This window comes from Manacus candei, unplaced genomic scaffold (assembly GCF_025592945.1).
Source record: "Manacus candei isolate 608988 ecotype Guabito, Panama unplaced genomic scaffold, ASM2559294v1 h1tg000017l, whole genome shotgun sequence".
In the NCBI taxonomy this organism is placed as follows: Eukaryota; Metazoa; Chordata; class Aves; order Passeriformes; family Pipridae; genus Manacus; species Manacus candei.
Window position 1 is genome coordinate 21,316,600 of NW_026138065.1, and position 14,446 is coordinate 21,331,045.

At 38.0% G+C, this 14,446-nt stretch overlaps 1 protein-coding gene across 2 annotated transcripts in view; it reads right to left on the reverse strand.

Moving 5' to 3' along the window:
* Positions 1-14,446, reverse strand: part of PTPN14 (protein tyrosine phosphatase non-receptor type 14) — a 114,693-nt gene that overhangs the window by 89,480 nt on the left and 10,767 nt on the right. The window contains exon 2 of one of the 2 annotated variants that reach the window (XM_051783917.1): positions 4,189-4,298. The exons of the other annotated variant lie outside the window; for it this stretch is intronic. The gene's annotated coding sequence lies outside the window, so the exon portion shown is untranslated. The remainder of the gene's footprint in view (positions 1-4,188; positions 4,299-14,446) is intronic. 2 annotated transcript variants of the gene reach the window in all.

Below are 14,446 nucleotides of genomic sequence, written 5' to 3' on the forward strand. Positions count from 1 at the left end.
CAGGCCATCACACCTTACTGCCAACTTCATAAGCTAATTTTTCTAAAATGGAAAAGCTTTGGGAAGGATAATGCCTTTAGAGCCTTTACAACCACTGTCAAGCCCTATGTCAACGTTGGTAAGCAGTCAGATTGGCATTATGATGACTCTATAAAGAGGAACTGTAACATCTGCATGCAATTTATACACTTCTTTTCCCAAGTCATTGTGGTTTTGGCTTACAGAATTTGCCCAGAAGTCTTCAAAAACTGAAAAGGGAGATTTTCCTGTCTATAATCTGAAGTAGAGAGCTAGATAGTTCTATTGCATGCAAGCACACATTCATCATATATTATACTTCTTGCAACCAAAAAACAGTAAAATCCAGCATGTGAAATGCACTATGAACATCCCAAAGGAAATACATTAAAAAAAAATCTAAGAGGGAGTTGAAATTTGTTTTTTTTTCCCCTAAGAGAAAAGAAAAATCACAGATCTCAAAAAAAATACCTGAATATAAATGTATATTTTCTGGAACACTGGAAGCACCCAACAGACCTGTTGGAGCAAGTGATTTAACAGGGAAGCTTAGAACACTACTAAAAGAGTTTTCTGAAATAAAATAGTAGTTTAAAAATTAGAAAAAATGAACGGGTAACACAAAAACTTCTGTGGAGAATGCAGTTTCCATTGACACAAAGCTATAGAAAATGTTTGGAGATGCACTGTATAAAATATTTTGGATGCTAAGTATAATCTTTTTCTCATTCTAACTGTAAAAACAAATAATTCATGCTTGAATTTTGGTTTATTTTCTTTAATTTTAATTTTAGGCAATATCATAAACATATGGAAACCTTTAAGGGAAGATATTTATGTTCACTAGAGCATACATTGGGTCTGTGTGAAGCAGTCCCAATAAACAAAGGCAAGGATCTAAAAAGAGAAAATGCATAAAAACCCTGTATGTCATGGCTTCTGAACCAAAAGGCCAGACTTTCCTTACAAATGGAGTGTCAGTGCTGGAATATTGACACCAAAACCAAGATATGAAAAGGTCCTTATATTTCTCTTCAGCAGCTGTTAAAGGCAGCAGTAAAACTCAGCAGTAAAACTGCTCAGTAAAACTCACTAGCCTCCACTACCAGAAAAATTTATTTCTCAGAATATGATTCCTCAGAATTACAAACAGTCTAATTAGCAACTGAGTTAGCCAGCTACTTTCAATTATGAACGAGCTTTGTAATTCAGATACACTTTCAGACTGTATTATGCAATTTATAAAACACTTTCATTCTTCAAATATCCTGTTAACTGGGATCCATTAAAACAACTGCTATCTTACCTTCGGAATTGAAACCTGCCTCGCGTTTCTGATTTCTTGTCCAGAGTCAGCAGACAAGAGTTTACCAGTCCTCAAGGCATGCTGAATTGTATTTTAACTTTCCAGGTCATCTGAGCTTGAAAATTATGTTTATTTTCCTTCCCCAGCTCTTACTTGTCGAAACTCCCTACAGTATTGTACCAACCACAAATTTAATCAGAAATCAAATTAGTGATGTTGGGATGATCCTAAATGCTTGTTTTTGTTTGTTGACAATATCATTAACAGAAAGCAAAAGAATATTATCCAGAAGGACACACAAATTAAAAATAATTGAAATATGATTATGTCAAAAGTATGACAGGGCTTGTGACTCTCTACAGAGAGACACCAAAAATTCAAACTGAGATGCTGATAACATTAAATCCTAAGAGATATATCTCCCTGGCCTTAAGCTCGATAAAATATTGTTCAGAAGTGCACCTCCTGTTTAATCAGATTTGCAGTTAATTATCTTGGTTTAAAAAAACATTAAAATACACATAACTAAAATTAACCTCATTGTTCATTAATACTACTAAAATTTACATAGATGGGTTGAGGACAAAGTAACCACCCAAGGCCAGCAAAAAACAAAAGGCCTGAAAAACGAACTAACAAAGCATTTTTTAAAAGGCAGTTTTGAAATTTACTATAAAGTCTAGAAATAACCACTGAACAATTACAGTTACAAATTTAGCTTGCCAAATTACAATTGCATTTCATAAATCCAGCAAGTTATGCTGGATCCCATGCAGGGCAGTAACACCCCCATCTCAAAGTCCTACCACAACCTTTTTAAATACAGACCAGCTGACCTTCCTACTTTAACTCTCTCTGCAGTTCTTTGTTAATGCCTGGCTCAATTTTCTGCTTCCTTATTTTTATCACATATGAGAACATTGGGGTATTTTGGCTACTTACAATGTTCAAAATGGTTTTTTAATTAAAATAGCCAAAATAATCCAAATAAAATTAACCAAGAGAAAACAGTGATACATGACACTCATTTCCCTCAGTTAAAACCTTGCTTTTTAACCCAAATTTTATCTGCTAAAAGTTTACCAGCCAGATTTCCTCCCCCTACTCCAGCCACTCAGGCACTGGACAGAGGCTGAATCTCTCTCCCAGCAGCCAGCCAAGAATTCCCTAATTTCTGACCCTTGCAGTGACCCATGCTGAAGTGCTGGGCCAGAGGCGCCCTGACAACCAGGTAGTCCTTGCTTTCCACTGTATGCACTGAACAAACCTCGACACAAATTCTTTTTTTCAAACCATAAGACTTCAAAACAAACCAAACAAAGGCTCCTAAAAATCCCCAAAACGGGGAGCTGAAACATGTCCGTGGAAGCACACACAGACAAAAAAAAAAAAAGCTAAACCAGATCAAATGTTGCATAGAAAGCCAGGACCCTGTTTGTGACCATGTGTTCAGGATCCAACAGCCAGAATGGTTTGAAACATGATACAGTTTCTTTGATACAGCTCACTAGTTTGGAAGTGGAGGGGCCGTATCCTATTAAAAATAACAGGAAATTGACCACAGCAATAAATCTAAAGCTTTGGCTGCTACAATTTCTTATCTTCCATGAGCAGTTGTTGGTGTGCAAAAACCATGCAACTTTTTCTTCTTAGAAAAAAAAAAAAACAAACAATTAGAAAATCACTCCAAAACTCTGGTTTCCACTTGGTGATAGCTTGCATCAATCAGTGACAGCCTTGGGAGACCTAGATCCCCAAGATCTTCCCCTTGTCATACCAGGATATTGTTATATTTTGATGGTTTGCTGCTGCCTCCAGGCAAAACCATGTCACTGAGAAAGTTAAGATGGGTCACGAAGACTGACAAGTCCCAAGGAATCTCATCAGAGGTTTTGGCACTCCTGACAGGACTTGCATTACTCTTCTAATGCAATTTCTGCACCCAAGTGATCTCTCTATCTCCTCTGATAGCATTTTTCTCTTTATCTACTGAAACAAATTACGATCCAAGATGACAGCAGCTTCTTCTAATGGCTTACTAACACTTAAAAGGGATTGCACCAGGCAGTGTTAACTCTGCAATTCCCACTAGTGGACATGCAGTTTCTGCTGGGCTGGAGAAAAAGGGATGGGGGAGGCAGGGAAGAGGTAGCCAAGGCTCTTCCTCGGATGGAATAAAATACATAGGCCAAAGGATTTTATTCAACTGGCAGAGACTACACGGAGTTTTTTGCCAGCATAACTGTGTCTACTGTGGGTATGACTTGTTTTCCCACTCATAAAAGGGAGAGCTTTGCCAACAAAACTTTAAAGACTAAGACCAACAGCAGGGGTGTGGGGTTCGGTTTGTTTTCAGTACACATGAGTGAAGTTAACTATGGTCCAGTTTCCTGCCAATCTAATCCACACATCATGTAATGCCAGTACTTTCTTTGTTTCTTATTCTGATTAGGTTCTGCAAGTATTTCTGGAGCAGTCTTTTCAGGCAGGCAATCCTCCTCTGAAGCCATTGTTTTTATTTTTTGTTTTTATTTGTTTTAAATCCCAGAGTAAGATCCCAAAGATGGGACAAATATAAGGGACAAGTTGTTCAATACAAAGAGCAGATACCTACTTTGAGAGCTAAAACCCTCTAAAACATGTATATTTTGCCTGCATTTACAACATGCTAGTTGCATGAGATATTCACAATGGAAAGATGAAACCACTGCACCTACTGAAAAAACTCCATCCATCAAAAAGAAAAAAAACCAAACACCAAAACTTTCTTCCAGCCCTAGAGACTTAAAAACCAGAAGATGAACTGCCTTGCACTAGGACTAATTACAGCAGAGTAGTTACAACATGTTTGTAGATAACCTCACCTATGAGTACGTGCCAAAACCAGGGCTCAGTTCCCTCCTGCTACCCTGGAAGAAGGTGGGAGGGAAGTAAGTTCCATTTTGGATCCTGCAGGACTCCAAGAACTATCACCCTTTGAAAAAAAAAATATATATATATAAGCAAATGGATTGAGAAAACTTCCTCTCCCTTGCATAGACTATTTCTGTAAAGCTGTTTAACTGTGTTAGACCTGAGACCGCTATGTACACCTTCTCATTTCAGTCATCCAATTTTGAATCTCAACCAGCTCCTAACCCCAAGTATGAGGAAGACTCCACGTTTTTCAGAAGACCTGCCTCTGAGCGCAAAAAGTTATAAGGCAAAAAGTTCCATTTTTTAGCACCAGAAAGCCTAATACAGAAGTCCACAAACTGCATGGTGATCCCACTGGCAAGAAAACTATGTAACATCGGCAAAGGAACCATTAGGCCACCAAAATTACTTTCTACTAACATATTAGAAGGGAGAGTTAGAGGTTTGGAATTTCTTCATGCTTGAGGGCTAACTCTCACCAACACCAACCCATCTGTCATACACTGTTTTATGTCTGCTTTGATTTCTTTTTTGCTGCAAAAAAGGGAATGCACATCAGAAATGTTACGGACCACCAGACCTGTTTCATATATTATCAAAGCTAAACATTCAAGCATTTTATGGAGATTAAGAGATTAGAGTCCGAGAGTTTTTAATTCTTCTGTGTGCAAGGCTCTCTCTTTCAATCAAATTAAAAAGTGGAGTTCAGGGTATGTTGTTAATTCCTGAGGGGAAATGATACATAACCCACATGCACAAAGAAGTTGGCTTGCATGCGGTTGTTTTTACAGCACGGAATCTGTTTCAATCTATGTTTGTTTAACAAGATGCAAGTCTAACAATGGTAATTTACTAAAAGCTTGTGCACTAAGTATGTACAATACCAGAAACAATGGTCATAACTCCTTCCAAAGATACAAAAGCATCTACAAAACTATCAAAACATAAGCACTGCCCTGGATTAGTTGTTTCAAAACCCCACATTCCAAATAGCTTCATCATTTCAATAATCCATCTATAAACATTTAACTAATTTTGGACTACTGTTTTGCATTCCAGCAACGAGTTACTGCTAGTCAATCCAGCACAAAATTTCATTATTTGTATTTTCATTGATTTTTTTTTTTAATCCGTAGTACCATTATGGTTTGCTCAGACAACTTTTGCAACAGTAAATCTTGGCTTAAGTATTGTATTAGAAACACCAATAGTTCAAATAATTATTTACTATTAAGCTCCTCAATCTATATTTAAGCACTTGAATTACCAGCTGCTTGTACAACTAATGGCCAGTGACAACACCGCTGCAGAAGGCAAGGTGGCATTCTGCCTCTCCAACAAGCCTGTTTGTCAATGCTCAGGCCCAACCAACATCCTGCAGTATTACAATCATAATCACATTTTGAAATGATTCATTATTTACAGTGCTGTTTGAGGCTTACTAGGTGATATTCTGTTTTCCCTGAAAAGCCAATAGAGCTAAATGAATCTTTGTGATGAACAACAACCTCTGCCTTTAGCTATTGCATCAGATGGGTCAAAGGTTCTTCAGGCCCTACCTGAAGAAATGTGCTCCCAACACCTGCACATTACAGAATGTATCTCACCACGATTTGGGCTAATATCTTACCTGCCTAGTGTCTGCATCAGAAGACTGAACCATTCTTTGTCTTGCTGAACATATGGTCTGCGAAAAAATGTTGGTTCAACATCTGCATTTTGCTCTTACCATCAGAGCCTGGATACAATTTTAAGTCAAGATAGAGTGGAAACTTCTAAACAGGCAGGTTGCTTCATTAGCATAGAATCAAACAGAAAACAACCAGGTGTAGCAATTCCCCCTGAGCATCATTCTCATCAGAAAACAATTAACACCAACATTTACAAAGTGTATTAGAAATGTTAGAAATACTTGCTTGGCAACAGCAAACAACTAATGCACAAACTTATTCCTAAAGACACCTGGTGGATTTTGGAGACAGTTATACTGCAGTAAGGTCTGTAAACTATGGGTGTTTACAGTGCACTTTTTACTACCTTCAAAAATAAAGTGTTTCTTATTTCAGACACATTTGGTCTTAATCAACTGCAGCAATCAGTTAACCATCATTCAATCACACATACTTGGAGAGTGACTCACCAGATGTCAGGTGTTTAACTTGCATGTTCCTCAAGTAACCATCTAGCTGCTGACATTTTTTTCTCCCGTCTCCAAAGCACAAATAATCATAGTAGTGGAAAGTTTGCATCAGAGGATTAATATCATTAGTTATCATGGTTAGGATTAATATCACTAGGAGAGATATGCAATGCCATAACCACTCTGAATCTTGTAACAACCATGACCTAAGCTGAGAGTTGTCTCTGTAAAGAAAGTAATCAAGGGAATGGAATTTTCAAGATTATTTGAAAATCCCTTTTTTCTGATAGTGTTCAACTACTCAATTCTTCAGCCACTACAATGAAGGCACTATCATTATTCTTTTTTTTTTTTTTAATATAAATTCAGTGGTGCTACCTATTTGAAGTAGACCCGGCATTTTAATTTAGCACATTTCAAAACAGTACCAAGTCATATAGCTCATAGTTTTTTTCCTGGCTGGCTGGTGTCAATATATTCAGCACTCACAGAGCATCTGGTTAGCGAAATGTGGTAGCCTTTAAGTTTTGGAATTCCTTTCAGCATTTTTCTAAAAGAGAATTGTTTTGATCCCCAAGTTGGTCCAGATGGTATCTCAGAATTGTCCAACTCCTCCTGTAGAGATAGCTGCCACTATTGTTCCAGAGGGGCAAGCAAACAGGCTTTTCAAAGCAAGGCATCACTACTGGAGATGGCCTATCTAAGGAAGTTCATAACATCTAAATTCTCTGATAAGCACTGACAGAGTTTTTGTAAATCAAAACTATTTCTCCAGTATGTTAGACTAGAGTTCTGAAGTTTGATGCAGCTGCTGGGCTAGTAGCACCAGGTGACGGATTTCCTCAGAACTCTCAGAGTGCTGATCCTAAAATTGCAACAAATAGACTAGAGGGTTAGCTTGGAGAGCCTGATCCCATGGTTGGCAGAATGCCAGAGCTTGCATGAAAAGAAATCAACACACTAAAAACACTTAAGAGCAATACAAAGGGGAAAGAAGAGAAGATTCTTGTTACTAAGGCACCTTATGCAGTGCCTCATGTGCCTAGCAGGCCTCTTATAGTCATTAAGGTTGGAAAAGACCTCCATGATCATCAAGTCCAACCTGTGACTGACCACCACCATGTCAATTAAACCACACCACTAAGTGCTGTGTCCACTAGTTTTTCGAACACTTCCAGGGATAGCAACTCCATCACTTCCCTGGGCTGCCTGTTCCAATGCTTAACCACCCTTTCAGTGTAGAAATTCTTCCTGATGTCCAATCTGAACCTCTCCTGGTCCAGCTTGAGGCCATTTCCTCAGGCTACTTTGCATAGGGAATAACTTAATGCAATTCATCATGTAACCAAACAAAACAGATCCTTCAGTAGAAAAAAGTACACATAGATGTACATGCAGAGAGATTCACTGATAAAAAAGCACTGCAGACTAAAGCCAGGTTTTTTGTACCAAAAAAATTTACAAGAGAATTATAATGGTATCCTCAACCTCTTGAAAATAAGACCAAATTTTCTGCAAACTGTATAAAAAACACTGACGTTAAATGCACCAGAAACACTGTATTTCTACAAAATCCAAGCAATTTAATATAAAAATGCACTTTCTACAAAAAGGTGTATTTTTAGCAGTTTAATACACTGAGAAAAGAAATGCCAGTTCACATTTCCATCTCTACAATTTAATCCTCTTTACTTGCACTGAATCTTCATCTAGTACATACAGCTATGAGAAATCATGTTTTGCAGCTACTAAGCTAGTTTTGAAATGAAACAGGGAAGTGTTTATTTGCACCTTTTGGATGGTGGCACTTAAAGGAAAGAGTTAATTAGTGTAACTAGAGTAATACCTTAGAGTATACAGAAAAAGATACTTTGTAGGATTCAGTCTAAGGGGAGAATAAAAACCAGATATCATCATCGTCATTACTATTTATCCCTTTATTACAGATAAAACAGCCAAGAAGTATGAGGTGAAAATGAGGTGCTCAAAGTTTCTTAATAACCCCAAGCAATCAGAGAAACCAACACTTCTCAACTCTTTGGAGAATTCCATTTCCTAATCCAAACTAGAAGTGAAATTATCCTTCTAGAAGTGCAGAAAAAAAGCTGTGCAGAGAAAGTGACTGTATCACTATGATTAAGGAAATCCTCTTCCTCCAAATTGTTTTCCCCACCACAACACTGCAAATTCAACAAACCACATTTAGTCCAAGTCTTCAACAGCTATATACGCTTTAGGAGGTCTTTTAGCTAGCAAATATTACATTGCCCTTAAGCTACCAAGGAAAGAGTGTCATAATTCCAGGAAATGCTCCAAAAATAAATCCCAATAAATGAAAAATTAAAAGTCACCTACAGCTATTCATTACAGTCCTATATATCTAAATGTATAAATACACTATGTCACTTGGATAAATGTTTTTCAATAAAAAGCCAGACAAATCATCAAAAAACATTCTCAGGTTTGTAAATAACAAATATTAACTCCATTGGAGGGATATGAAAAACATTCCCTTGCATTGAGATATTTTTATTTTTAATGGAAAACCTCCCTTTTTCAATATCCATTCCTCTTCTTTAAAAGGTGTGTTTTCCATTCAACCAAACACTAAAAATATTGTCTTTAAATGTGGCTGATAAGGCCTATTTCCAAATACTGGAATTTTTTTTTTGCCTGTGTTCTAAACCAATAGAATAGTTTACTCAATGTCAATCTTTTCTTCAAATTGTTACAATGTGAATATGTGAAGTCCATTCAACAAAACCTTGCTACTTTTTCCATCAGCCTTAGCAATTCTGAGAACACAAGAAGGGTGTTAAAAGCAGAGGTTCTTGAGGAAGAGTAGCTTTAGATACAAAGCTGACCTCTGGTGTAAAAGCAGTAAAACCTAGCAAAGGGGCAAAGAGACTGCTCCAAAAGAAGAGAGTTTTACACCTCTTCTACCCAGACATGTAAAATTGACATCTAAATAATGTATTTCTAAATGCTGAAATGGATTTCATAGAAGACGTTTTGGAAGGTAATACTGAAATCCTTCAGAAAGACACTTCACAACAGAATCCTCTGCGACAAAAGGCTTCTCTTTCACTAGCATTATCCAAATGTGGTTCCTTACACGGTGCAAACTAGTGGACCTTTAATGCACATTACCATTCAAAGAGAACTGAAGTGAAATATTGACCCCGGCTAATAACATGCAGCAACGGAATCACAAGACTGCAGTCACACCTAGCACAAATCCTGGACAATGATGCACTTCAAAAGCTCAACCCTGGCTGATGAATGCACTCACACACCAAAATACAAAAGCAATCTATATTTCTGTGTATGCACGTGCAGCACAGACAGGATCTTAAACTCATAGCGGTGTCTGGTTTCATAACATATGCCCTTCCTTATCAAATGTCATTTGTATTGCCATCTCTGCATCTGTCTCCACAGATGTCATCCCATGTAATGAAGCATATGGGCTTAAGCTGACATTGTTTGCAAACAGGAAGAGCTTTTGGCAAGAGGAATCGAACATAAAGTGTTTTGCGGGCTGCCTCTCTTAACCCATCTTTGGTTGGCTCCTCTGCTCAGCTGAAACTGGTCGGCTACTTTCTGAGAGGGCAGAGTGCCAACCTAACAGATGGGCAGAAGTAAAGTCATGCCAAAGAACCAGAATGTGCATCTAATTTGATAATTAGGGGCTGAATTTCCCCTTAGAAATATTGCAACGGCAGCGCGCACAAAGTTTCCAAGCTTACGGGTAAAAGAATATGCTTCGGTCTATCCAGTTGAGGGGTTAATTCTGAAAATGACAAAAAAACAACAACAGAAGAGAGCCATGGAGGAGGGAGCACACCAGCCATCAGCTTCTATCATCCAGGATTAGTATTCTTCAAGGAAAGAAGAAACAGAGGGAAGGAAAGGAAAGAAACAGTAAGATTAAGCCTTTATCCTGAAATAGCTCTCCACAAGGGGCACCTGCAAATCTTGGCCAGAACAGTTCTGTGGCCTTGCAGAAAATAATTTATGCTGAATAGAGATAAAAGCAAGGAACTGATGGCCACTTTACAAAGCATTAAACACAGCTTTCCTGTCCACAAGGAATAGCCAAGCCAATAGCTAGTAAAAGGCAAAGGACAAAGAGTGTTTATGGCTCGGTGGAAATTAAACATAATAATGTACACACGTACTTGGATCTGTTGACAATTATTGTCTTGATCTTGACATACAGAGCAGTGGCATTCAAATAAAAAAGTTAACAGTAAAAGAGAGAGAAAGCTGGAGACCCAACTGAAATTCTCTTTTCATACATTTTACAAATTTTCCTGAAATAAGGCAGTGGTCCTGTAACTATCCTAAAGTCTTCTGCTGAAGCAGGCTCTTCTGGGTCATTTTTCTCTTCAACTTGTGTGTTCCTTCTCCTTTCTCAAACCACTTTATTCAGCAGAATGAATGCCAACAGCCACGCAAGGCTCACTTTGGAAAAAACATTGTTCTAATTCATTCTTCTTTTTTCCAGTTCTACAGTTACTCTTCCAATTCACAGCTTTTGAAACAAAAATATTAAGAGCAATAACTACAACGCTTTCAGTTAAGTGGACTTATAGGCTTATATTTTGAATAAAATAGAAAATTTTTTATTTTTTTATCATAAGCCCTGTGTTGAAATATTCCAAAGGGCTGAGAGTACTTGCTCTCACTTCGCCTGCTTTGTAAATATGATGTTTCAAGAGGGCTTTCATGTTGGTGGTGGATGGAAATTAGCTCTCCAGCACAAGTTGCATTCTGAGTCACATCTTTGGAGCAGAGCAGAAGGCTCAGCCACAGATTTAAAATAATTTTAAAATGATAGCTGGTAAGTGCCTAAAATCACATGTGTTGCTTTACAGACCTCCACTGAGACATTTTCCTCTGAAGAAATTGGTCAGTGAAATATCCTTTGTTCTACTGTCAAATTCTGGCAAGCTGCTTCCCAGTATAGCGTGAGACTTAATTGGACTTTTGTTTAATTACCATCAAGACAATGACACTCAAATGAAGAGCACAACATCAGCAAGTGAGTGAAAGCCATCAATTAGAATGAGCCTGAAACCATCTTTCAAGGGAAAGGAAGAGACTACTCATTACTGCAGTCATAGGCTAAAAATTCAAAATATAAACATGTCACTTACTAAAATAATATGTAGCTTTTAGAAGCAAATAAATTAAATGTAGATAGTAACTACAAAGGAGAAGTGCCATTATGAAGCAAGATCAAGATTTTTATACCACAGCACCATTGCCAAGCTTAGAAAAACAGACTTGAGTTAGTGGATTAACGTGAATGCTGGCATCAAACTGGGGAAAACCCTCCCATTCAACTCTCCCACAGGTGCATATTCAGAAAAAGCCTAGGTGATACAATAAATAAATCAATGAACACAGAAAAAAACGGTCACGGAGCATTTTTGGTAACAATTAGCATGCAGTGAATAAAGAAACTAGTTAGCATCCCCAAAAATAAAATATAAAAAACCCCAAATCTGAATATTATCCTGATAACTCCCAAATTCAGTATTACATTTGAAGGTAAAAGAACACAAAATGAGCTAAGGTATATTCTATGGCAATAACACAAGAATTAATGTGAAATCCACAAAGAAACATCAATTGGCAAGACAGCAGCTGCATTTGCAAAGCCAAGAAAAGTTTAATGAGAAGGGTAAAACCTAAAGGCCTAAAGCCCTTCACACTTAGTCTTCACTTCCATTAAAAGGTGCCATGTCACCAACATTATAGGCAAACACATACCCTAGCAAGCAACATCTATTAGTGGGAAATGAGATTTAACCCAGGACACAGAGCAGGGTATGCAGTAAGGGCAAAACATTTTTCCATGGTCTAACTAAGGTGGGATTGTCCTGGAGAAGTTCTACCTCACTGTTCTGAAAATTCAGCTCCACTTTTTATTTTAAAACCTCAAGTCTAGATTTACCTCTTGCTTTGATAAGTAACAGAGCACATGTGAAATCTAAAAAGTCAGTTAATTTCAGTGCTCACAGTTTCCGTGCTTAATGGTAAGAGAATATATTAAAATGTTAGGTATTTCCAGACTTATGTATTGAATTTCTACCCTAGATGAACCAAACATGACGCTGTGCATCTTATTTATTTTCTCAGCCTGAGTTCACTGTGGCAGGGCCACCTACCACACAGCACTTTCCCCATAAGAGGCCAAGGCAAGTAGTGTAATGCTTAGTTTGAGCAGGCAAACAACAAAGTTCACACCATTTTTACTGTCCAACCTGAGCTATCACACAGGTGAGTTTACCCCTCTTCCTAACACACAGACATCTCACAAACTGAAAGCAAGCAATTAAACTACTCACAATATGATGCCATACACTAAGGACCTCTTTTGATTCATACAAACTGGAGTCATCAGTCTCTGGCACAGTGAGGTCCTACAGCACACACACCACACTTAGAAGTTAATTTAAAAGCCTGGGGTACTTCACATAGCAAGAAAAAGGAGTGATACAACTAAGCAGGTTGTTGACCTTTTTATACAATTTATTAAAGCACACCAATTGCAGACAGAAGTAGTATTATGCTTTCTTGGCCTATATGTTATTACAATAGCATATGCCATTAAAAAAAAATCTGGGAAAGTATCAGAGTTGAAAAGGTATTTCAGACAAAGTATGGGAAATGAAGAGAAAAAATTTAAAAACACAACAAGAAAAAACCCCAACACATAATTTAAGTGAAACCTTTATTACAGAAACATGATATCGGTACCTTCTGAAAGAGATTGTAAAAATAATGGAAAAAACCCTGGTGAGACAGGAAGCTTAAACACAGCTAATCTAATGATAACTTTTGTAATACAGGAAGCAAGCACACTACCAAATAGATGACAAAACCAGAGATTACTTTAGATGTTTACTTATTCCCAGACCCAGCTAAAAAGTGTGCTAAAGGAACCTGGGTTAAACACAGTCGGTCTTACCACTACAGCTTTGTTTTAAAATAAAATCACAGCACCTGACTGCGCAAGTAGTAATCTTCCAACAGAACTTTGCAACAAACTGTCAAGAGTTACTGACCCCTTTCACACACTCACCTTTGGAAATGCAATTTCCTGTTACAAACTGGTGTTCTGATCCTGCAAACCTCTGTTCACATGAACACTCTGGTTTGGTAAGCTGGGCTGCCAGTTATGCTGGTGCCAGCGGGGCTGCTAAACATTCGCCGCAGGCTTTGGGATGCAGTGCTCACAAGCTGGACTTCCTGCTTGGAGCTTACGGTGCCAAGGCAAATAATTAGGATACCACATTGACAGATGTGTCAGAACTATGAGGTATTAACTAGATTTACTACTGCTTTGAATAACTGAGTTGTAATTTTCCGCTCTCCTAGCATGTCACATAATGACGCGAAGTGTGTTACAATGCCAGTATGTACCCAACTGCAGCACTTAACCTTTCATATCTTAGAATCCATGTGTATTACACTGGCTTCTCTTGCACAAGGACTCTAAGCCCCCTTTGTCTAATTATGCCGCTCTGTAACCATCTCCAGAAAGAGGGCTGAATTTAACCAAGCAGTCTCAATTACCATTGCCTTGTAATCCACCATGACTGACAGAGTTCAAGGAGTGTTTGAACAACATTCTCAGGGACATGGTGCAATTTTGGGGGTCATCCTGTGCAGGGCTAGGAGTTTGACTCTGTGATCCTTGTGGGTCTCTTCCAACTCAGGATATTCTATGATTCTATCTGGTCAAAGGACATGAGACAGTTGTCATCATCATGATCCCGGCAGGACAAGGATAGTGTAATCAGTGCTCAGTCTCAGCAGACATGGCAATCAGGCGTTCTTTTGTTTTTAATTTCCTCTGACTTTCCAGTTTGTCCTTGCAAAGTTCTCACTGTTCACGAGCTAATGCATCTCTGTTTGAACAAACTTAGCACACAAACTGCTTCCACATATTCAAAAACATCTTCTGCTTACAATTCCACCAGATCATCAGAACCACCATTCATTGCCATATTTCTTAAGTCAAGAAGATATGAAACCATACAAATTGCAGA